Raw genomic sequence first — 26,095 nt, forward strand, 5'->3', positions numbered from 1 at the left:
GCATTTTAAAAGGAATATTGGAGGAAACGCTAATTGAAAGATTTATAGTAGGTTCCAAAAAGGGAATCGTGGAACTGAGTTTTTTTTAAAGTGGAAGAGACGGTCAATAAGCATAAGTGAATAAAAGAAGAAGTTGCTATTTAAGTTCTAAAGGAATGTTTGAGAAAACTCTGATTAAGAAGTTTCATCTGCATTAAGGATGCCGGATCTAACTATTATTTCTACTAAAAAGAAACAGAATTAAGTCAGGAAGATTTTATGTGTGCTACATGAGTGATGAAAAAGGATCCTGTTTAAATGAAGAATAGAGTCATATATCTTCGGAAAAGAGCCTTGACAGAGAGAGAACCTAGCTCTGAACATTTTGTCATTTTGAAAACAAAGTGTATAGTCTTAAGTTTAATTTAAAAAGGCCTTGGATCCAATTAATTTGTAGTTAGTTATGTAAAGTTTTTTGAAGTGTATATATGTTGTTTTTGTTTTATTAAATGTGTTTATTTTGTATTTTGGACTTGAGTCAGTGATTATTTGGATTCTGAAAGAAATAGTTAAGATCATTGTACCAATTGGAGTGAACCCTTGTGCATATAATAACATATATGTACACTCGGAATTAAAAAAAATAATTGTTAGAAACAGAGATCATCTCTATGGTAGGATTAATAATATGATAATATCTATGAATATCCTCTATATAAAAATCCATCAATTATTAACAATAGCTAGGTATGTCCATTAAGCATAACGCCTCCCCACACCATGACTCCATCACCGCTGTATCTATCCCCTTCAAGAATATTCTCGCAATGGCAAGCAGTACCACTTTCACGCCAGATTGAGTGCCATCTAGAATCAGAGGAAAGACTAAAATGATTCTTATCTGTAAAGAGTACATTAGCTCATTGGTGTTTTGTCCAATTTTTATATACAACAGTAGTACTGAAAATGTACTCTACAAAGAGTTGAAGTTAAGAGGGCATATTGCTGAGTGATAAAATAGCTCAAAAGATTACTTGGATGTTGATAAAATAGCTGTTGTCAAAATAGATTAACTGTGGAAGAGTCCTAGCATAAGTCCGATAGAATCATAGGACTTATGCTGACTCAATCATAGGACTCACGGTTCTCACTATTTCCTTTGTCCCCTGAGTGTGAGGTTATTTGCTAAGCTCACTATCACAAACAGTGAAAGCTGAAACCTCCACTATTGATGAACCGAATTTCTTAGCAAAATAACCTCACACTCAAGAGACAAAGGAAATAGTGAGAACTGTAACAAAAGAAAATCATGTAATAAAATAAAATAAAACAAAAGTTGCAGATATTCTGTGTGGGACACAGAACAAAAGAAATAGCAAGAAATTATACATTGAGGACAAATAAGAGGATTGACAAAGAATCATAAATAAAACATACAGAATTGACAACATGAAAAAAGTAAAAATGCAAACAGCAACAGAAAATGTAAAAAAGCACTAGGAGAGCCTGAAATTATGAAGAATTGAGAATTAATGTTTAAATTTTGAAAAGTTAGAATAACTTAAATGAATGTCACTTACCTGAAATCTTCATAATGAACTATAAATGTGTACAGATGAATTTAGGTTTTTTGAAAGTTAAGTTTTATGTCAGCTGTACATCATTGGGTTTCTCTCCAGCTAAGACGCTGACATTGACACCAGCTGTGTCTGTCACTTTTCTCCTCCCTTCAGGCTGACAGATGCAGCCTAACATTCATCACTTCTCTTCCCTTCCTCTTTGGAATTAAAGGTGACCAAGTTGACTGACTACTGAAGTTTTCAGATTATTTTTGATTTTAATGATACACACTGCACATATTTGGTCTATTATGAAAATTTCATATAAATGACATCAAGTTAACGTAACTTCATAAATTGATGTCTTTATTATTAAATATTAATTGAAATATTTAATAAATATAATTAATATTTAAATATTAATTTTGGATTTTCATTTTTATAATTTCATACTCTTCTAGTTATTTCTTTTGTTTCCTATTATGGTTTGCATTTGCACTGTTGTACTTTTTTTTTTCGTTGCTGCCAATCTTTTCTGTTGTCATTGTATGATTTCCCAATATTTTCTTTGTTATATTTCCTATTTCTTTTATTATTATTATTATTATTATTATTATTATTTGACACCTCCAGAGAGTCCAAAGACTCATCGAGGGAGAGTGTGCCAACAGCATCGAACAATTGGTCCCCTTCCAACTGCTAACCGCGCTCAAACTTACTTAACTGAGCCATTAGTATCAGAGGCTCTACCAATCGACCAACCTTTATTTATCACATGGAAAACTTACTAGTTTGAACAAATAGGAGTAGATATGAAGCTGGTAACATGAATATTGGATCTCTACAGACAAATACCTGTAGAGTGGCCTCAGGGCTTTGTGCTAGGGGCCATTTGTATATTTAAGTTATAGAGAAAGATTTAAATGTAAGGATTTAATTTAAATGGGAGGAGGAGTCAGTTCTTTGCTGATGATACAAAACTGAGAAGGGCAAAAATTGATAATGTAGAAAATTGGTATTGTGTGCAGAGGATAATGATTATTAATTTAATGTTACAATTATGTACTTTAGGTTGTAAAGGTTACATTCATTTTAGAAATTATGGACTTTACAACCATGTTATAAATAACTATTTTAATTTCCAGTCATTTTGACCATCATATTAAGATCATCATCTGGAGTATACACAAATATACAAGGACAAGCTGAGTTACATTTCACACAGTATGCTAAAGAGACAATGACTTGATCACTGGCTATTCTATTGGCATGACCTCTAGTGAAAATATAATATATAGATAAAAAAAAATACAAAAATTAAAAAATTAATTAGAAACTACATCAAAGCTATATTCTATTTAAGATAACATCAGAGAAACGTTCTTTCATATAGACAGTTTTCTTAGAGTAACAACGATGTCCTAATTTAATATGACAATTGTTTATTAGATTTATGATTCTGGATTATCTACAGTCCTGTTTATAGTTAACTCTTAGGGAGAAAGGTTCCTTGGGTAGCATATGTGCCTTCCATATGCTAGGGATTTTTAGACCATCATTATTGCTAAGGTTAGGGTAGTCGATAAGAATCTCACAGGCTTCCTTAAATTTAAGTTTTAAAAGAGGTAAACCGTGAGTAGACATAACTATACATAAAAATATAACGGAAAAACTCACGTAGAAAAATTATTTAATGGTATAAATTTTTTGTGCCTAATTGTACTGAAGATGCCTGTGACACACGGGCGAAAATTATACCATTAAATAATTTTTCTACGTGAGTTTTTCCGTTATATTTTTATGTATAGTTCCTTAAATTTACTTTCATGATATGTTTTGGTGTGATGTAAACAACTGGTGTTTTTCCAGTCAATTCCATGTAAAGTGTTCAGGACATGATCATAAAGGCCAGCTTCACCATAGTTATTATATTTAATGTGTTGTTTATGTTCCTTTTGTCTGATATGAATTGTACGTCGCTTTCCCCTATATATTGGTTGATTACAGGTGCAGTAAATATGGTATACTCCACGGTGGGCCAGCAGAGGGAGTGGGTCTTTGGATCAGTTGAGTAAGCTTTTTAATTTGGCAGAAGGTTTAAAGGTGGCTTTAAGGTTGTATTTCTGTACTATTCTGTTTATTTTATCTCACGTCCCTTTAATGTATGGAATGGTTATAGTTTTATTGTAGTCTAGTTAATCTTTGTTTTTTATTGAGGTCTTGTAGAGAATTTTGTTGATAGTGTTTTGCTGTAACCATTTTTTAGGAAAGTATTACTGATAACTTTAAATTCGTCTTTAAGCACTTGTTCATTGAAGCATATCTTCAAAGCCCTGTTTTTTTTTTAGAGTATTAATGACACCTAGTTTTTGTGTTGGGTGGTGGTAGGAGTTTATGTGTATATATTGACTAGTATGTGTCGGTTTCCAGGAAGGAAAGACTGCCAGAAGGAGGACATGGGACAAGTGTATCTAGAAATGGAAGTGTGTTCTGCTTTTCAATCTCAATTGTCAACTGTATGTGTTTGTGGTGTTTGTTTAGGTGGCTGAGGAAAGTGTCTAATGTCTTGGATTTTAAAGAAGAGGAATCTAGAGCACGTTGCTCAAAATATTCCATATAAAAGTTAGCAATGGGGGGGGGGGGAAATAATGGCGAGCCCATGGCTGTGCCTTCTTTTTGTGGGTAGGAAGCGTTTTGCCACACAAAATAGCCAGAACGTAATACATATGCAAAGAGCGCCATGATATCTGGAGGGAATTTGACCTGAAGAAGGATTGGGACATTCGTTAATAAGACAGAGATGTCAAAACTGACTAATAAATCATCTTTTTCTAATTTAATGTCTTTGATTATGTTTATAAAGTGTTATGAGTTTCTGATATAGAAGAGGGAATGACCTACTAATTTCTTGGCGAGGTGATAATTCAGGCTGTCTATACCTTCAACCATCGGTGTGTTTTGTTTGTGTCTATATTCTTGCCAAAGTCCTCCCATGACTTTTGTTTAGCTAGTTTTACACAGTGTTTAGCATTCTTGCATTTGTCTCTGTATTCTCTAAGAGCACAAGCTGACTTATTTGCCAGGAACTTTTGATATGCTTTCTTCTTTTCCTTCACTGCCTCTTTAACTTCCTGTGTCCACCAGGGAGTTCTGATTTTTTTATCCTTGCAGACAACCTCACCACATGCCTCTCTGGCAGAATCAATCAATGTTTTCTTCAGTGGTGTGTTTTGTTTGTGTATCTTTGGTGGACCATACATTCTTGTAGAACGAGCGTAGTGTGGAAGTAATTTTTTTGACTGTATCTTCGGGCCATGTAACTGATTTAAGTAGCTTCTCTGTTTTCTTTTTATTCTATTGGTTGGGTCGTAGTTAACAAATTGTTATGTACTCTTGTCCAAGACTAGCACATTCATTTTTTCTAATGTTTGCGGTTCAATTTAGAATAATGTTGGCACTGCCTTTATCAGCTCTAGTTATTAAGATGTCCGGATTTGGTTTTAGTGATTCACCACTGTTAAGTCGTGTTTCGTTAAGTTGCTTGTTATTGTTTTCTTATAATTTATATTTAAAATGTTGGCAGTTTCTAAATGTGTTTTATCTTCTATGGTAGTTGGGATGAATCTTAAGCTTCTGTCAATATTATAAATAAAATCCAGTTTGTTAATCGATCTGGGTGCTACAGCAAAGTTTAAACCTTTTCTGTGTAGCCAGAGTTCATCTTTGTTGGTGTTAATTTTGTTGATGTTTCATCTTTGTTTAAGGCATGGTTGGATAGGTTGATTACTTTATTGTTACCTGAAGGCAATTGGTGGCTCCTGTTGTTTCTTGCTTCTGGTTGGTTGTTAATGTTCACTGTGGAGAAATTCAAATATGTCCGTTGGTTTTTGTCTCTTTTAGTCTATGAAATTTGGATATGGATTTTTTTTTCTTTGTTTGAAGAATATGTTTTCCAAATATCTGTGTTCAAGTAACATGAAAGTTCAGATTTTAAATTTTGTAGCTGGTTTTGAGTAAAGGCCAAGTTTTTTTCTAGTAGCCTGGATCTGTTCTCAGAGTAACGCTTTCTCTATGAGGTAGTATATTCATTCTGTCTTTGTTAAGGTAAATTTTCTCTTAAGTTTGATGCAATTCACAATGATATTGCTGTCTCTACAACATTTAAAAATGCAAGTCGATTGACCAAACCAGAAACTCGAATCTTCAGCTTACCGTATTGATTGCATCGCTCATGGATCGAATCTCTCTGAATTATCAGAATCCTTTCTTTTAGTGTTACATGGTGATCAGCATTCATTTTAGAAATTATGGACTTTACAACCTTGTTATAAATAACTATTTTAATTTCCCGAATAGAATAAAAAAAGAAAACAGAGAAGCTACTTAAATCAGTTACAACATGGCCCGATGATACAGTAAAAAAATTACTTCCACAATATGATCGTTCTCCGAGAAGTTATGATCCACCAAAGATACATAAACAAAACACACCACTCTGGCTGATAGTTGAAGGTTTAGACAGCCCAAATTATCACCTAGTTAAGAAAATAGCGTCAATACTCAAGGGGTTGGTAGGCCATTCACCTTCCTATATCAAAAACTCATAACATTAGAAAAAATGATTTATTACTCAGTTTTGACATCTCTGCTCTCTTTATGAATGTCCCAATCAATGATGCAATCCTTCTTTTATAGGACAAATTTCCTTCGGATATTGCGGTGCTCATTGTGCATGTATTATGTTTTGGTAATTTTGTGTGGCAAAACGCTTTCTGCCTACAAAAAGAAGGCACAGCCATGCGTCACCATTATCTCCCCCCCCCCCATTGCTAACTTTTATATGGAATATTTTGAGCAACGTGCTCTGGATTCCTCTCCTTTAAAATCCAAAGTCTGGCTTAGATACGTTGACGATGTTTTTGCTATCTGGCCCCATGGCTGCCAGACATTAGACATTCCTCAGCGACCTAAACAAACCACAGAAAGCATACAGCTCATAATTGAGATTGAAAAGCAGAACACACTTTCATTTCTAGATACACTTGTCACATGTCTTCCTTCTGGCAGTCTTCCCTTCACTGTTTACTGGAAATCGACACATACTGGCCAATCCCCCCCCCCACCCCCCCCCCCCCCCACCCCCCCCCCCCCCCACCCCCCCCCCCCCCCACCCCCCCCCCCCCCCACCCCCCCCCCCCCCCACCCCCCCCCCCCCCCACCCCCCCCCCCCCCCACCCCCCCCCCCCCCCACCCCCCCCCCCCCCCACCCCCCCCCCCCCCCACCCCCCCCCCCCCCCACCCCCCCCCCCCCCCACCCCCCCCCCCCCCCACCCCCCCCCCCCCCCACCCCCCCCCCCCCCCACCCCCCCCCCCCCCCACCCCCCCCCCCCCCCACCCCCCCCCCCCCCCACCCCCCCCCCCCCCCACCCCCCCCCCCCCCCACCCCCCCCCCCCCCCACCCCCCCCCCCCCCCACCCCCCCCCCCCCCCACCCCCCCCCCCCCCCACCCCCCCCCCCCCCCACCCCCCCCCCCCCCCACCCCCCCCCCCCCCCACCCCCCCCCCCCCCCACCCCCCCCCCCCCCCACCCCCCCCCCCCCCCACCCCCCCCCACCAGATTTAACATTAAACCATCTTCCTGTACTTCCTTCAATTCTAACTGCTGACTTACAACTCAAATAAAGACAAAGTATTGCTTGATATAATGCCCCATCGACACCATATAACTGTAGCGTATTGAATGAATAGCTTCTCTCTTTGCACATTGTCATATGCCTTTCCCAAATCGACAAAACTTAAATACAGATCTTTGTTATATTCCCATGCTTTCTCGACTATTTGTCGTAAAGTGAAGATCTGATCCTGACAGCCTCTATTTGGCCTGAATCCAGCTTGTTCTTCACCCAGCTTTTCTTCCACAATTCTTCTCAACCGTTTCTCAAGTATACTTGCATAGATCTTGCCAGGAACACTTAGTAGGGAAATACCTCTATAATTCTCACATTCAGTTTTATTTCCCTTTTTATATATGGGTACTATGAGAGCTCTACTCCAATTATCAGGAATTCATCCATCTGTCTAGGCTTTCTGAACTATGCAGTGCAGCCTCTGTAACACTTTTATACCACCATACTTCAGCATTTCTGGTCGAATATCATCTATTCTTGCTGCCTTTCCACATTTCAAGCCTTTGATGCATTTTCTACTTCAAGTATGGATATGTATTCCTGCCTGCATGCCTGGTCAGTGTTTTTTACCACTGTGCTGTCATCACTGCTTGTTTCATTTAGCAGTTTTTCAAAGTAATTACTCCATACTTCAAGGATATCTTTTTTTTCTCCTGTTTTCATGTCACCTTTATCATCTCTAACTCCTTTTACAGCACTCTTTCCTCCATTCCTAAGCTTCTTCAACAACCTCCAGAATATTTTGCCACCTTCTTGATATTTATTTTCTATATTCTTGCCAAAGTCCTCCCATGACTTTTGTTTAGCTAGTTTTACACAGTGTTTAGCATTCTTGCATTTGTCTCTGTATTCTCTAAGAGCACAAGCTGACTTATTTGACAGGAACTTTTGATATGCTTTCTTCTTTTCCTTCACTGCCTCTTTAACTTCCTGTGTCCACCAGGGAGTTCTGATTTTTTTATCCTTGCAGACAACCTCACCACATGCCTCTCTGGCAGAATCAATCAATGTTTTCTTCAGAGTTTGCCACTGAATCTCCAAGGTTTGATTCCTGTTCTCAAACTCTTTCATTTTTTCTTCAATAATCTTTGTGTATTTTAGTCTACAGTTCACATCTGAGAGCTGCTCAACTTTTATTTGCTTTAAAACTTTCTTACATGTTATTCTTTTCAATATGAAATTCAATTTTATCCTGCTCAAGACTAAATAGTGATCACTTCCAATTTCAAATCCTCTGTACACTCTAGTGTCCTCCACCATGGAGAAAACATCATTATTAACAATAGCATAGTCAATGAGACTTTTCTTATTCCTTGCCTCTTCTCGCGATGTGAATTTGTGCACATTTTTATGTTGGAACATGGTGTTAGTAATACCATGTTCCAACATGGTGTTAGTAATAACCAGTCCATGTCCTGAGCAGAAATCCTACAGATATTTGCCATTATTATTAGCTTTGCTCTTTTCTCCAAATTTTCCCAAAATATTTTTGTATGTCTCACAATCATTTCCTACTCTGCTATTTAGATCCCCAACAAGGATCAACTTTTCCTTTTTCATTGTGTCAGTTGCTTTTTCTAAAGCGTCAAAAAATTCCTCCACTTCTACCTTATGTGGCACCATAGGCACAAATAAGTCTCATTTTCCGGTTCCCCATTCTCATATTTGCCCACATTACTCTACTTGAGACTGACTGCCATTCAAGAAGATTAGCCTCGTATTTTGTGTTGAATACTATGGCTACTCCTTCTTTTCCTTGATTGTCATTTCCTGAATATAACATTTTGTATTTATTGCTCAGAAAGATCTCACCAGTTTTTGTCTTTTTTTTCTCGATCTGGTACTTATCTAATTCCTGAGGTAGCTCCATTTCTTTACCATTCAGGCTTCTTATGTCGATAGTACTGATCTTTAACTCTGGTGATGTTGAGTTGGGGTTTGTTTTCTGTGAGATTCTTATCAACTACCCTAATTATTAACAATAATGATGATGATCTAAAAATCCCGAGCATATGGAAGGCACATATTCTACCCAAGGAACTTTTCTCCCTAAGAGAGTTAACTATAAAACACTATCAACAAAATTCTCTACAAGACCTCACCAAAAAACGAAAATAAACTAGACTATAATAAAACTATAACCATTCCATACAATAAAGGGACATCAGAAAAAATAAACAGAATAGTACAGAAATACAATCTTAAAGCCACCTTTAAACCTCCTGCATAATTAAAAAGCTTACTCAACTGATCCAAAGACCCACTTCCTCTACTGGCGAACCTGGAGTATACCGTATTTATTGCACCTGTAATCTGCCATATATAGGAGAAAACAGGACACACAATTCCTATCAGACAAAAGGAACATAAATGACACATTAAATATAATAATTATGGTGAAGCTGGTCTTTATGATCATGCCCCCCCCCCCAAACACTTTACATAGAATTGACTGGAAAAGTCAATTCTATGTTGTTTACATCACACCAAAATATGGTACGAACATAAAATTAAGGAAGCCTGTGAGATTCTTAACTACCCTAATCATTAACAATAATGATGATCTAAAAATCCCAAGCATATGGAAGGCACATATTCAACCCAAGGAACTTTTCTCCCTAAGAGAGTTAACTATAAACAGGACTAATTATGAGAAATTTTCTTTTTGGATTTATTAGTGGACCATAGTTCTTTATAAATATATACAATTGTCGACAAGTTTTGCCAACTAAGTCTGTCTGGCTTCTTCTGGACAAGAAATGGGTACACTAATGTTAAATGCTAAAAAAGAATGGAGTAACAACAGTTAAATTAATTAAAATTAAAATGACACATAACATCAAGAGCATGGAGCGTGGAGTCTTAGCCATTGTGTGTTGATCGTATTTTATAGTTTTCCACAAAGTTGAGTTCTGCTAAGCATAGTGAATTTGTTAAGCTTTTCCAGATGTTTTTTAGTATCACTCCTTGATTTTTGTTGAGATTGTGTCCGGAGTACCACTACAGCTTCTTTGAAGTTTCTACATCTGAAATCTTCTTCAATGTATGGCATGGAGCTGTTGTCCCATTCGATGGAGTGGTTCGAAATCGAGAAATGAAGGGCTAATCCTGAAGTATCTGTTCTGTTGTTGTTGACATCCCCTATATGTTCTTTTTTTCGGATTTCTAGGATTCGTGATGTTTGGCCTATATAATTCGATCCACAGGAACGTGGGATGTTATATATACCTGTGTACTTGTAGAAGGTGATGCTGTCCTTAGGAGATCTTAACATGTGTCGTGTAGTTTGAATAGGTTTGAAGGCGACCCTGATGTTGAAAGACCATGATTTTTGCTATTTTTGTTGAAACTGAGCCAGGATAAGGTATGAAAATGGATGATGTGTACTGCCTGACTGGATGTTGTCGCTGTGGTTTGTTTCTATTGAGAATCTTTTGGATTATATTTTTTGGGTAACCATTTCTGGCTAGTTTGAGATATGAGTGAGAGTTCATCAAGCAGATCTTTGTCTTCTGTGATGATATTTGTTGCTCTATTTTTTTAAGTATATGTATAATGCTAAGTTTTTGTGTGATGGTGAGTAGATTTGAAGTTAAGATAACGTCCGGTATCGTATCTATAGGTTTGCGGTAGATCGTGAGCTTGATTTGTCTATTCTCGTGTTTTTTTTATTAGTGTGTCCAGAAAAGTAATTGATTGTTATTTTCCAACTCTAACGTGAACTTAATTTTTTTGTGGGAAGAATTTATTTTTTAAAGGAACTTATGTAAGGCATTTTCTGTGTCTTTCCAAATAATGAAGACATCATCCACATATCTCCATCAGACTAATGGTTTGGATTATTTTGGATAGGATGTCAGCTTCTAGTTTTTCCATGAACAGATCGTTGCAAGGTGGTGGGTGACAAGGGGGGGGGATGCCTATGGCCAAGCCATCAAGTTGTTCATATATTATATTATTTTCTTTAAAGTAGTTTGATTTGAGACATTGCCAATTGCCAAGGCCATTGTGATGCAGCTTTTGCCCACACAGGTTTCCACTGCTCTCACATCTTGATGGTACTGTAGCCACCCTGCCTAAACACAAGGCTCACTTACTGGCATCACTTTTCTCTTCCAGCTGAGCAAAGTTTCCTCTACTCCACCAAGAACTCTAAATTTTCTACTGTAAATTCTGTAAAAATTTCACTATAAATTTACAGTTAAAGAATAATTTTCTAAAAGTGTCATTATAATGTTAATAGAACAACAGATGGTCAATAAAATTCCCAATTATTAAAAAAAATTACAATAATATATTATTGTAATTAAAAAAAAATACCATCTGTTGTCCTATTAACACTGTAGTGGCACGTTTTGAAAATGATTCTTTAATTGTAATTTTATATTGTATTCCATTATCAATGTACGGAGGATGCCTATGATATGTAGGCGAAAATTTTACAGCTAATAAATTTATTTCACATATGTTTAAGTTAATGTCTTTTTTTTTTTTTGCAGTATCTCAAGTTGTGTACCTATATTAAAAATGCTAACAAGTAAAGATAGATTTCTTATTATCTCGCTTTATAAGGGATAACTCCTTATAAGGCATGATTTGGCTGTATCTTGATCACTGCACACTGTTTAGTCACCTGCTATTCTTGGGGATGAAGGGATGGTGGAGAAAATTCAAAGATAAATGACCAAGCTGGCAACAGGTCTGTGGAATGCTGCTCATGAGGGTAGATTGAAGATGTGGGTTGCAAAGTTTAATTGATAGGTGGAAAAGAGGACACATGATAGGAACTTATGATTTATTAAAGGGATTCTATAAGATTGACACAAAGAAAATTATTCAATACATGACAACCAAAGAGAGAACCAGGGATCACCCATGGAAGTTGTGTAAGAGTGGTTAATGAAGGCCTGGTTGAGTGAGTGGAATGGATTGCCAGAATTAGTTGACAGAGCATGCTGACAGGGAATGAGTTTAAGGAGAGATATGATAGTTTTTATGCATATAAAAGTTAGTGTGGGTTACTCACAATGTGAGATCCAGAGTCCACAGAGGTACCCCTATAATAATAATAATTATCTGAACTGCTTCTTTTTTTCTTATCAGCTCAGACTTGTATCAAGACCAAATTTCCTAATCCTAGGTTTCTTGTGTAAAGTGATCTTAAGTTTCTTCCTTTCTAAACTTATGTAAAGTTGACCTCTTCTTTTCAAATGAAGTTTCATTCATCCAGCATCCAAGAGATTGAATTTTTATATCATCCAATTCCTGATATGTACCCTCAGGTAGTGTACAAGATATTGTGACAGTAGTACATGAAAAAGTTACACCATTACTAACTTCTTATCAACAATTTTCCTCCAAATTAATCTGTTAGCTCTCAAGACTCCAACATTATCAGATCTAATATTTCTATCTTCTAAGGACACTTTTTACTGTATCACTCCACTTACACTTTGATCTTCCTCTGGTTCTTCCTGCCAGCCTGGCAAAGAACACCTGTTTTTGCTAATCTTTCTTCTTCCATTCTGTTTAAATAACCATACCATCTGAGATTAGCTCTGCTAACACATTCCTGAATGCTAACAATGGCAAGTTCTTTCCTAATATCCTCATTTTTAATATGATACTGCCATTGATGCTATCTGTTTAGTTGTATAATCTTTCTCAGAACTCTTATATCTGTGGGTCTGCAGTCTTTGATCAAGTGTTTTATTTCTAATCCAGCTTAGATCCATAAGTTAAAATTGGTTTGAATGTAAAATGATGGTACAACTTAAATTTTTATATTATATTCAAAAACTTATAATTGTCTTTGTGTATTTTTTGAATATTTATTTAAATAAAATACACACATGTTAATTAGAGCATATATCATTGGTTATAGGAACTAATGCAGTTCAGCTAATAAAATACTGCATCAAAAGAAAATGCTGAAAATGAAAAAATTAATTGAAGAAACTGAAAATACAGTAATTGCCTTTTATCTGATCCTTCAATTATTGGAATGGGAAGTTTGGATACCTGAAGTGTTAGATAATTGAAGTAGTAATATTACATGATGCTCTACAGAGAAGTTGGTCGACATGCAAGGGTTGGTTAATTGAAGGGTTGTTGTTTCGAAGGTCAGATAAATGGTAGATTGCCATAATACAAATAACCCAAAGAGGTTCTTTAAGTGCAGTGGGATATTTTAAAGAGGATATAGACCACAAACTCAAATACTAACTAACAATCAACAAGATTTAATTTAGGGATGTATCGAAGCAGGATTTGGCTGAAGCATACTGAATTTTATAAACAAATGTTTTCAAAAAAAAAAAATACTCTTTAATAATTAAAAAAATTAATGAGTATTTTTTGTGTTCAAAATATTTATATGAAATTTAATTTGCAATGTTTAAAATTTAATTAATTTTGCTTCTGCAGAATATTCAACACTTTGACTAAATTGCAGAATGAAGAAAGATTAAAGAACATGTGCAGTAATACTTCACCTAACCATGTGACTACAGGAAAATAAATAAATGAATAAATCTATATATAGAAACTTTGAAAGTTTTGAAAACCGACTGGGGAACTTATGAGAATATAATCTTTGGTATTGGAGTTTCCTTAGCTTGCGCTACTTAAGACAGGTGCTGCCTAGGCACTCATATATTTGTCTTTTAATTGTTCTTTTGATTAATATTTCACCAGCCTAACAGCTTGTTCAAACTGTTGGTTCTTATTGGAGATCAAGCAGAAACCTTAAACTAATAAGAATCTTCTGTTTCAGAGAATTGTATTTTTCATAAGTGAATAGCAGTCAGTGCATAAAAGTAATCAAAGAAGAGCCTAAATGTATTCATTTTAGCATTGTAAAATAAACAGATCAATCCATTTTTCATGCACTACTTAAGAAACTTGGAATAGAGACTCCGTAGCTCAGTCGGTACAGATGAAACCCTATGGTCGGAAAGACCTGGGTTTGATTCCTGTTCAAGACATGAGGAACCTTTATCTGGTCTCTTTTGAGTAAAGGTGGGTTAGTCATTCTCATATGGAGGTAGAGTTTTTTCCACCAGAAACTTAGGCTTTTTGTTCCCAAGAACCCAAGAACAGGCAGACTGGCTCAGTGAACACAAATCTACAGTTATAAAATTACCCAATGCCAGACTCTGCGAAAAGCCGGTGGATTTCTCACAGTCGCACAAGCATAGTGGATCTTGCACTAAAGTGGGATAAAAGCACTATAAAAGAGGAAAAAGAAGACTTAAGAAACTTGGTAAGTTTTTTAAATAGTTCAAGCTAAGGCAGCTCCCATGGCAAGGATTCTATTCCCATAAGCTCTCTCTTTATTTGAAACTCTCCATGTTTCGATATATATGTATCAGCTTCAAAATTATTATTATTATTATTACTATTATTATTACGGGTATCTCCATGGAGTCAGTAGACTCATCGCGGGAGACCCAAACTAGCAAAACAATATCTGTCATATCTCTTCTTGAATTCATTTACAGACAAAGAGCTCACAACTAAGTCAGGCAATGAATTCCACTCATTCACCACCCTCCAGGCAAAAAACCTTGTTCTGACACCTTTGTTAACCACACTCTTCTTTAATTTCCAGAGATGGCCTCTTGTTCTTCCATCACTATCACACAGCTGAAACATTTCCCCTGCATCAATCCTATAAAAACCTTTTAGTAATTTGAATGTTTCTATCATATCCCCTCTTCTTCGCCTATCAACCAATCTCTGCAATCCACAAGCTCTCAATCTATCAATGTAGGGAGCATTTTTTATATCACTCACCAACTTGGTCACTCTTCTCTGAACCCTCTCCACAGCCTCCTCATCTCCAAGGAATCCAGGTGACCAGACCTGAGCACAGTAATCCAAATGTGGAAGTATCAATGCTTTATAAAGGGGAATAATAACTTCTTTATCTCTGGATGTCAGTGTGTTCCTCAACAACCAAGTAATCCTATGTGCAATCTTGGACACCTTAGCAATATGTCCTCTGAACTTCATCTCCCTATCTACCAATACCCCTAAGTCCCTAGCCTCATCAATCTCTTGGAGTACCTTTCCATCGATGTAGTACACAGCTGGTAATCTTTTAATCCCAAAATGCATGACTTTACACTTTTCCACATTGAACTGACATCCATTTTCTTTTGCCCATTTTACCAGCTTATTTAAATCCTCCTGCAAACTTTCAACATCAGCTTGATTTTTTATTGCACTACACAACTTTGCATCATCAGCAAACAACTGAATATCTCCCTTTAAGCCATTTCCTATATCATTTATATACAAATTAAACAACATTGGCCCAAGCACAGAGCCCTGAGGCACACCACTGGTCACCTGCCTCATTCTGGACTCGGCTCCTCCATACACCACCTTATGGTATCTCTCCCTGAGCCATTCTCCTATCCATATCACCAATTTAATATCCATTCCCATCTGCTCCAATTTGCGTAACAGTGTTCTATGGGGTATCCTGTCAAAAGCCTTAGCAAAATCCAGAAGTACCACTGTGTAGCCAGTTCCTTTGTCCAACTCAGATGTTATTCTATTATGAATAGTTAATAGATTGCTAAGGCAGGATCTACCTTTAACAAAACCATGTTGGCCTCTATAGAGTATCATATCCTGATCCACCCATTCTTGAATTTTGTCTTTAACCAACTTTTCCAAATACTTTTACCACTACTCCTGAGATGGTGATTGGTCTGTAATTCAATACCGCAGTTTTAGAGCCACCCTTATGCAAAGGAACCACTTTGCCTAACTTCCACTCCCTAGGGACCATACCAGAGTTCAAACTTAAATTAAATATCCAGGTAAGAGGGGTTGACAATTCATTTGCACATTCACGCAACACCCGAGCTGATATTCCATCTAAGCCTACCGCAGTGTTTGCATTTAAGTTTTGCAATATATTTAATACCTCTGATTCTGTCGCTTCAATTCTCACATTAGGTATTGCTATAGGTATAGAGATAGCCTCACTTGGATGATAGACTTTTGAGAAGTGATCACTCAGTAACTCGACTATTACATCTGATTTTGTCACTTCAATACCATCGGCACCCACTAAGGTTATCCTTCCGAAGTCATTCTTCCTCTTACTTGCCACATAGCGGAAGAACTCTTTGGGATTACCCTTGATCTCTTTGGCTAAGGTCTTCTCATAATCTGATTTAGCTTTTCTTACTATGCTGGTAACCTTCCTAGCTTGAGCCTTGTACTGCTCATGGGTGTCCTGATCGCCCTTCTCCTTGTAAATTCTCCATAACATTTTCTTTTTTTTGCAGTTCAAGCTTGATACTACTGCTCATCCATCTAATGCCTGCCTTGTTTGACCTCCTGACCATGGGGACACAATCTGATATTGCTTTCCTCAGATACCCGCTGATTTTATCCCAAGCACTGCTAACATCTTTCCCTTGCAATATGTTCTGCCATGGGATGGCTGCAAGCTCACTCCAAAGCTTGTTATAATTGCCTAACCTGTAGTTCCGTACATACCCCTTCTTAATAGCAAAATCCACAGATTTTGCAACCTCCCAAGTCAATACCACATGATCGCTTTCACCAACTGGAGGTAACGAGAACACCTTACTTATGCATATAACCTCTGAACCTTTTGGGATCTTCTTTGATAAAAAGGGAAAATAAAAGTTTGCTTTCCCTCTGAGATATTGTAATTGAGGATGTTATGGATCTATCCATATTTTGTAGCCAAATGTAGAACGAAACCTAACCCTTTCAAAGATTTACCAGTGTTGTAAGAATGTCATAAGCTTTATAGTAAAGTTTTGAAAGTAAAAGTTTTCTATATTTTCTTACTTTTGCTTGTTTCCACATTTTTCTATAAGGTATAAATGAATCTGTAATATAGTCTATTATAATATCTATGTAAGACAAATTTAAGCTTCTCAGCTGTATAGTTTAATATTTTATTATGTACTCACCTAGAGGTCATTATGATGAATTGAACTTTCTGACATAGCTCAGTTCACAGAGTTGAATGAGCTTTTGTCTTCACTTCTGCTTGTAATTGTTTGAACTTGGTCAGTTTTTGAAGCCTAGATTTTCATGCTAGCGCAAATTACTCAATGCATTAATAAAAGACAAATATATGGGTTGTGGGTAGAGTTCATGGATAGAGTTGTATAAGTGGTGTAGCTAAGGCAAATCTAATTCTGGTCTTGTTCTCGTAAGCTCACTAGTAATTTTCAAAACTTCACTTTCTTTCTACATCATCAAATTCCTGACAAGTAACCTCAGGGGGTGTACAGGATATAATAGCGGTACATGAAAAAGTTACACCATTACTAACTTCTGATCAACAATTTTCCTCCAAATGAATCTGTTATCTCTCAAGAGTCCAACATTATCAGATCTAATATTTCTATCTTCTAAGGGCACTTTTTACTGTATCAATCCACTTATATTTTGATGTTTCTCTGGTTCTTCTTCTTCCTGCTAGCCTGGCAAAGAACACTTGTTTTGCTAATCTTTCCTCTCTCATTCTGTTAAGTGACCATACTATCCCTGAGATTAGCTCTGCTAACACATTCCTGAATGCTAACAATATTAAGTTCTTTCCTAATATTCTCATTTTTAATATGACATTGCCATCTGTTCATGCCCCTAATCTTTCTCAGGACTCTAGTATCTGCAGTCTACGGTCTTTGATCAAGTGTTTTACTTGTAACCAAGCTCTCAGATCCATAAGTTAAAATTGGTTTGAACACTATCTTGTATACAACTAATTTAGTGTTTTAACTAATTTCTCTCTTATTCTATATGAATTTATTGCTAATATTGACAGTGGAACTTAAGTCCACTGTCAATATTAGCAACAAATGTTAAGCGTTTACTATCACCTGAATCTCGTCAACTTCCTGAAGCATAGCTCCACCAGTATAGTACAGTACATTGTCCTATGAAGGTGGTCTGAAAAGTTCTCGGCCTAACAATGAAAAAACAAATTTATAATTTCAAATTTTTTATTTTATTTTTCAACATAATCTCCTTAAGACTAATACATTTATTCCAGCGATGCTCTAGCTCGATTAACCCATCCCTGTAGTGGTTCTCAGTAAGATCTGCAAAATATCCCTCTACAGCTGCAATCACCTCTTGATGCGAAGAAAAATGCTGATCAACGAGGAAGAGTTTTAGTTTTGGGAAGAGATAGAAGTCAGAGGGAGCCAAATCTAGGGAATAGGTTGGATGTGCAACAATTCATAGTGCAGATTTCTTAATTTTCCCATTGCCAAAACATTTTTGTGGGCAGGTGCATTGTCCTGATGAAAGATGATTTTTTTTCTTCTGCAAACTGGATCTTTTCTCACAAATTTTTTCATCTAGTCTGGTTAAAAGATTGGAATAATATCCCCTGGTTATTGTTTTATTCTTTTCAAGATAATTAATAAACAAAATGCCTTTAGCATCCAAAAACACCAATGCCATGACCTTTCCTGCCGATGGAACCGACTTTGGTGCCAAACAACCATCTTCTGTCCACTGTTTTGACTGCTGTTTGGATTCTGATGTATAATGGTGAATCCAAGTCTCATTCATAGTAATAAATCATTGCACAAAATCAGCTTTATTCTTGTTAAAATGCTCCAATCACTGTTCAGAGATTTTCATGCGGGTGCATTTCTGATCTGCTGTGAGCAAGCGTGGCACCCATCTTGGCAAATTCTTTATGCAAAATATATCCTACATGTTCTTTTGAAATGCCTATAGTCTCAGCAATTTCATGCACTTTGACTTGCCAGTCATCCAATACCATATCATGTTCTTGATCAATGATTTCTGCTGTTGTTACACTTTTTGGACGTCCTTCACATGGATCACCTTCAAGGCTGGTACAGCCATGTTTAAACTTGGCAGCCCATTTCTTAATTGTTGAAAATGAAGGAGAAGAGTGCCCATAAACTTTTATGAATTTCGAATGAATTTCTTTTGCCGTTAAACCTTCTTTTACAAAGATTTTTACGAGCCGTACGATACTCAATTTTATCCATTTCAAGGGATAGACAACACTTTTGCTTCAGACAGCTGTATAAACCAAACTACTTGATAGAATGACTTGCAATTTCACATGGATTCTTATGACAGATGTGGCAATTTGGGAAAAAAAAATCTTGTCGATAGTGTTGCCATCTATGGTCGAGGCTGAGAACTTTTCAGACTACCATTGTATATTTCTGCACCTCAAACATCTTGTATATATTAATATCAAAGCTACAACCTCACTCATCTATCCAACCTAAAAGTCTTTTTATGTGGCTGTCACCCATGAAATATTATTTGCAAACTTATAGTAGATTTTGTACTGTGGATGGGCTAAGGATTTTTTTTCTATTTTTATCAGTTTCATATATATATATATATATATATATATATATATATATATATATTTGTATTTTTAATTAATTTTTTACATAATCCAGAAGCCCTACTCTAGAGACTAAACATTGAACTTTTTCAAGCCACTGCAGATCTCCAGTAAGAGGGGTAGTGATCTCACACCAGGCAATGAAATTCATCTTCCACCTAAAGTCTATTCAAATCATCCTGTAGGGAATTAACATCAGTTAATACTTCTGATAATTCTACCTAACTTTGCATCATCAGCAAACATTTGAAGATCCTCAGCTAATCCACATGAAAGATCATTAACAAATAAGTTAAAAAATAGGGGCCCATGAACAGAACCCTGAGGCATGCCACTAGTCACCTTCTTTTTCTGACACGCTTCTTCATCATACATAACGTGCTTGTATTGTACAGAAAGTCAATCTTCAATCTGTTTAGTCAATCTGTTATCCAGTCCCATCTTCTGTAGCTTATATACCAGCCTGTAATGTGATAATCTATGAAATACCTTTGCAAAATCAAAGAAATCACTGTATATGAATCTTCCTTATCCCACACGTATGTATATAAATTTAATCAAAACAGAAGAAAATTCATAGCCTGCTTATGGTACTAACATACCTTTTCATGAGCGCAAATCACAAAAAAACAAATGCTGCTAAAATTAAATGAGTATTTCCATAGAAACTTTCAGTAATAGTGAAAACCAGTATTTATTTATTTTTCAGAGAAATCTTAATTCTTCCTTCTCTTTTTACTTATTTGTTCCCTTCTACTCTCCAACCACACATGTGAGAATCCTGGTTAGCACAGTGCCAAGAAGAGTTAGTTCATGTTGAAGGGAAGAAAGGAATAAGGCGATGTACGAATTTGTCACCAATATGCGAAATCACGTCCTTTATACTTAAAATTTATTAAGAATACTTAAAATTTATTAGAAAATGAATTAAATAACTGTCTGTCCTTCCTAAATATGTCATCACATGCCTTTCGATGGCTTATCTTTTCCTGTTTATATGAAGCCAGCACACACATTGAAGAAATTTATATAAGCAATTACACCATCATCTATCCCGACATGTTATCCTAAAAGAACATATAGGGCCAGAGCAGTTTGTTTCAATGATGCATTGAACCTCATCTACATATCTAGCAATCCAAAAAAGTCTAGCATACTTAATAAATAAAAGATTCATGCTATATTAAAACACACATTGAATTAGCAATCTTCCACCACCAAAAGATACTCCATCTTCTATTACATATGGAAGTGTATGAAATAATATGCACCAGTGGATTGACTTACTGTGGACAGACAGGAAGATCTGTTGATGTACACCTTGAAAAACATAAGAAATACATTCATTACAATCACTATTACAAGTTAGAACTAGCAGACCATGCTTTAGATACTCTTTCACACAGGATTAGATGGAAGAAAACCAATATTTAAAGGTAGCAGAAAGAAACACTCCCCTCCCCAAAATCTCCATAAGTTTGTCTGTATTAATTTACCAAAATCTGGGCTCCAAAATTAGGACTCTGGTTCTTTTCTTATGTTGCACTTGTTACCACAAATGATAAATGATTAGAAATTATGTACAGTGACCAACTAGTTGTTCTCTGAAGTTGCTAGTTAGAACACTAGTGAACTATTAGCAGCTAAATAAATAAATAAATTCTTATTTTATTCCTTTTGCATTGTGAATGATATTGCTAAACCTCTGACAAATAATTATTATCACCTAAGCTTGTCCACACTGAAAAGTTGTAGACCTATTGCACATTTAGTACTTCAGATGGGCAGAGTGGTGGTCTCACACTAGCTAAAGTAAATCATTTATCACCTAAGGACAAATTCAAAAATCCATGTTACAGTGAGATTGAAATCCATAGCCTATTGGTTAGAGCAGTGGTTCTCAAACTTTTTCAGAATGCAGCACACTTGATAATGCAAATTTCTGTTGCGGCACACCCATATTCTTTGCTGGACTTTCGTGTAATTAACTGAAGTTTATAGTATTTTACAGTTTACACAACATTGACTACAGTACATTCCTTGGTACGTACTTGATGGTGTAATCATTGTCATATTGCTGGTGATCAATTGGTGGCACTTTAGTTCAGCATTTGTAGCAAAATATAGCAATGCTACATAAATATTTTGATATTAGGCTGGAAAAGTTTGCATACAATTACAATCATATAAATAGGCAAAAGTGCTCCAATATATAGAACGTGTGGTAACTATTGTGTAGTGTTTCTCAAAATTTTTTAGCTTGTAGCATATTGCTTCGCTGCATGGGATATTATAGCACACTTCCATAGTTGGTAGCAGCATTGCGCTAGAGGCGTTACCATTACCAAGGTCCATTAGGTGAATTGTAGTTCGAGAAATATCTTCAGTACCAGTGGTGGATATATATATGAGTCAACACTTATCACGAATTCAGTTATGCTGAACTCGAAACAATTAGTCATTGACTATTGGTAGCATGTTTACTCTACTCTGCAATTTGTTGTTTATTAAGTTGCAACATTTTGTGGCCTTGATTTATATTTTTTTTAATATGGAGAAATTTTTAAATGTCAAGGTTAAGTGGCCAAAGTGGAGATGCTCGTTGTGAAAATACAACTAGCGATTCCTTCAGACCCAGTAATAAAGTCAGGTACCTTCCCAGACCAATTCAACATCTGATGCTGTGTGCAAGTATCACAATTGTTATTTGTTACAGATTTACATACACGATTACTACTGCAGACACAAAACATCTATTGTTAAAAGAGGCAGAAGAGTTGGCAGAACTTCAGGCTGATCGAACTTTTCAGCTCAAGTTTAGGGAAACAACATTATTTAACTTTTATTATAATTACAGCTATCTTGATGGTAGATTGAGGAAGGAGGTGGAGATTGCAAAGGAACAATTTGGATTCATGCCTGGTAGATCAACAACACATGCTATCTTTGGGTTATGGCAGATGATGGAAAAATATCGAGAGAAACAAAGGGAGCTACATCTGGTATTTATTGATCTGGAGAAAGCATACGATAGAGTGCCAAGGCAAGAAGTCTGGAGGTGTCTGAGGGAGAAGAAGGTGCCAGAGAAATATGTCAGGTTGGTGCGGGAAATGTACAGAAATGTGAAGACAAGTGTTCGGACCTGTTTGGGACAGACGGAAAGTTTTCAAGTAACAGTTGGCTTGCATCAGGGGTCAGCATTAAGTCCGTTTCTGTTTAATATTGTGATGGAGGTGGTAACAGAGGAGGTGAGAGAAGATGCTCCTTGGACAATGTTGTATGCAGATGACATCTTGTTGTGTGTAGATTCAAGAGAAGAAGCGGGAACTAAACTGGAAAGATGGAGAAAAGTACTGGAAGAGAGAGGTATGAGACTGAGCAGAAGTAAGACAGAGTATATGTGTTGCGCAGTCGGCGACGGCCAGGAGACAGATCTGGAGCTGGAAGGAAATGTCATCAGGAAGGTGAGAGACTTTAGATACTTAGGTTCAACAGTGGAAGAAGATGGAGGAGCTGAGAAGGAAGTGGGATGCAGGATACAAGCGGGTTGGAGGAACTGGAGGGAGATGGCTGGAGTGTTATGCGATAAGAGGGTGCCGATCAATCTGAAAGGCAAAATTTATAGGACAGTAGTGAGGCCAGCTATGACGTATGTTATAGAAACTGTGGCCCTGAGGAAAAATAACATCAGCAGAATGGAAGTAGCATAGATGAGAATGCTTAGGTGGATGTGCGGTGTGACCAGAAAGGATTGTCTGAGAAATGACTATGTCAGGGGAACAGTGAAAGTTACGAACTTAGGAGCAAAAATACAGGAGGCAAGGTTGAGATGGTTTGGTCATGTGATGAGGAGGGAGGACGAATATGTGGGAAGAAGGGTCATGCAGATGGATGTGCAAGGAAGGTGGAAACGTGGGTGGCCAAAGAAGAGCTGGAGGGAGCTGGTAGAAGAGGACTTGAAGATGAAGAACTTGGATGTGGTGACAGCCCAAGACAGGATGGTGTGGAGGAGACTCATTACAAACAGTGACCCCACTTAAGTGGGAGAAGCTGCAGAAGAAGAAGAAGAAGAAGAAGATAATTATAATTACGGCTATTTTGCCTGCTTTAGTTTAGGAGTGCCCCTGTAAACTCTACAGGGGCACTCCTAAACTGAAGCAGGCAAAATAGCCGTAATTATAATAGTTTATTAAGAGGAGTAACATGGGAGTTTTTCCAGAAATAATATACATAATTTACTTGTAACCATACAACCCCTATCATTGGCTCTCTACTCAGAACCTCCCCACCAACCCCCAAACCCCCCCCCCCCCTCGATCACAAAACACCCTTAAAAATAGCTTTCACCTAACGCACATACCAACACAAGCATATGTCATGGTCGCACATCACATGTTCAATTTTTTTTACAGGGACACTCCTAAACTGAAGCAGGCAAAATAGCCGTAATTATAATAGTTTATTAAGAGGAGTAACATGGGAGTTTTCCCAGAAATAATATACAACATTATTTCAATTCTGGAATTTGGCAACAAAAAAAAAAAAAAAAAAAAAAAAAAACAGTTCTCAGTATTATCAGAAGATTCCCTATCTTCTACTACATTTTTTGAAAACCTACTTTGGAGCAGGGATTTTTGGCATTGACCAACATTAAAAGTAAGAAACGGAAGCAACTTCTTTCCTCTTGATCAAGAATTACAGGTGTGTTTGCAATTTGACCCCATATTAAACAATTGTGCAAAAGTAAACAATCCCATATTTCTCATGAAATTATAAAAAGGATGCAATTATTAACTCATTAATTTTAACCATTTCAGTTTGTATTACTTACAATTTACTTATTTCTCTTGTATTAATAAATACCTCTGTTGAAAATATTTAATATCTATTTTATGTTTCTTCTTATTTTCTCATTTTAACGAAAATACTTTTTGTTGTTATTTCTCGTGGCACAGTAACACAATTTCGTGGCATACCCTTTGAGAAATGCTAGGTTAGAGAGTACAGATGCTATCCAGTTGGCCAATGAAGCTGGCAGATTTGCATGCATTTCTGTTACATAAGTAGTTTTCATTTTCATTCTGCACCAGAGCTTCACTTTAACACTGTAGGGTGTATTGAATCCCATAGTAGCCTGGATTTTGCGAATGTCTTTAGGTGATAAGTGATGTTTATCTTCTTGTGGAAGACTACTTCCTATTAGATTCTTCATATTAGATCCTCAGGTGGCTTGAAAAAGTACCATCTTTGGTCTGTAAATCCCCAGAAGATCTGACCTTTAATTCATCCACGGTACTAGTGTACTGTAGGTTTAGTCTTTCATGATAAGATTCGGATTTATGTTTAACAGAAATCTAACATTCTTACCATACATATATCAGTTAAGAAACAATTGAAGGAGATCTTTTCAGCATCCTTTGTATAGTTTGCCCACCGATTAGAGATCCTTTGACACTTCTGCACATGTCAGAAAAAGGAGAATCCATTCCGATAATAGGATAATCGATCTGTCTTCTGGGATGAGTTTGTTTATTATTACAGGGCGGAAAATTTAGCTTTTCTTTTACGAACATTGCTGTTTTTAAAGTGTAACTATTTTGCTTGTATAGCAGTTGGAAAAATCTATGTAGAGTATTAACAAAATTAAAAAAGGTATAGTATAAAACAAAAATTTAACTAAGTTTATTTTTAAGAAAATTTTCTATAAAATAAAAATAATTATACAGAAAAACAAATTTTTTCAAATAAACTTGGTATTCTAAACTTTCAGTTGAGAGAACTGAGACACTTTAATGTCCTGAGCCGATTAATTATTTATGACTTGTGACTCTTAACAAACCCATGCAAAAAAAATGTTAGAAAAAAATACCATTATCAAATCCTTGTAATCTTCAGTCATCTGAATCGGTGTCTGAATCGCCATCACTTTCACTTAAACTGATCACCAAAGATTTGCATAATTCTTCAATAATTCCATCTCTGTCCCAATACATATTTTCTAATGAGGTGACATGCAAGCAATATTTTCCCAAGTTTGAACTGTAATACTTTCATTTGCCTGTTTTGAAAGCTTAAAAAGTTTCGACATGTCAATATCCCCAGTTACGTTGCAATGGTGAATGAAGCTTTTCACTTCTGCCCAAACATACTCAATAGCATTAATATCGCGATGATATGGTGGTAGCCTGAAAGCTAGAAATCCATGCTCTTTGAGCATTGTGTCGAATTTAAATAGTGTAATTGTGGGCGAGTCTTTTGACTAAATTAAGCAATTCAATTTTTCGCATATCTGGGGAATGAGAAATGTTATTTGCAGAGAGCCACTTCATAAGAAACTCTCTTCATAAGAGAGCCACTTCATATCACTCTATTCGATTAAACAAAGTTTCAATTTGGAACTTTGTTTAATCGAATAGAGTGATATGAAGCGTTATCAATTATAAAAACATTTTTAGCATT

The 26,095-nt window shown here is 36.4% G+C and overlaps 1 protein-coding gene across 1 annotated transcript in view; it reads left to right on the top strand.

Moving 5' to 3' along the window:
• The window catches only part of PAN2 (PAN2-PAN3 deadenylation complex catalytic subunit PAN2), a 717,374-nt gene that overhangs the window by 84,555 nt on the left and 606,724 nt on the right, over nt 1-26,095 (top strand). The window lies entirely within an intron of this gene.

The sequence above is a fragment of the Typopeltis vanoorti genome, chromosome 6 (genome assembly GCF_054136105.1).
Source record: "Typopeltis vanoorti isolate ZY-2024b chromosome 6, IOZ_Tvanoo_1.0, whole genome shotgun sequence".
In the NCBI taxonomy this organism is placed as follows: domain Eukaryota; kingdom Metazoa; phylum Arthropoda; class Arachnida; order Uropygi; family Thelyphonidae; genus Typopeltis; species Typopeltis vanoorti.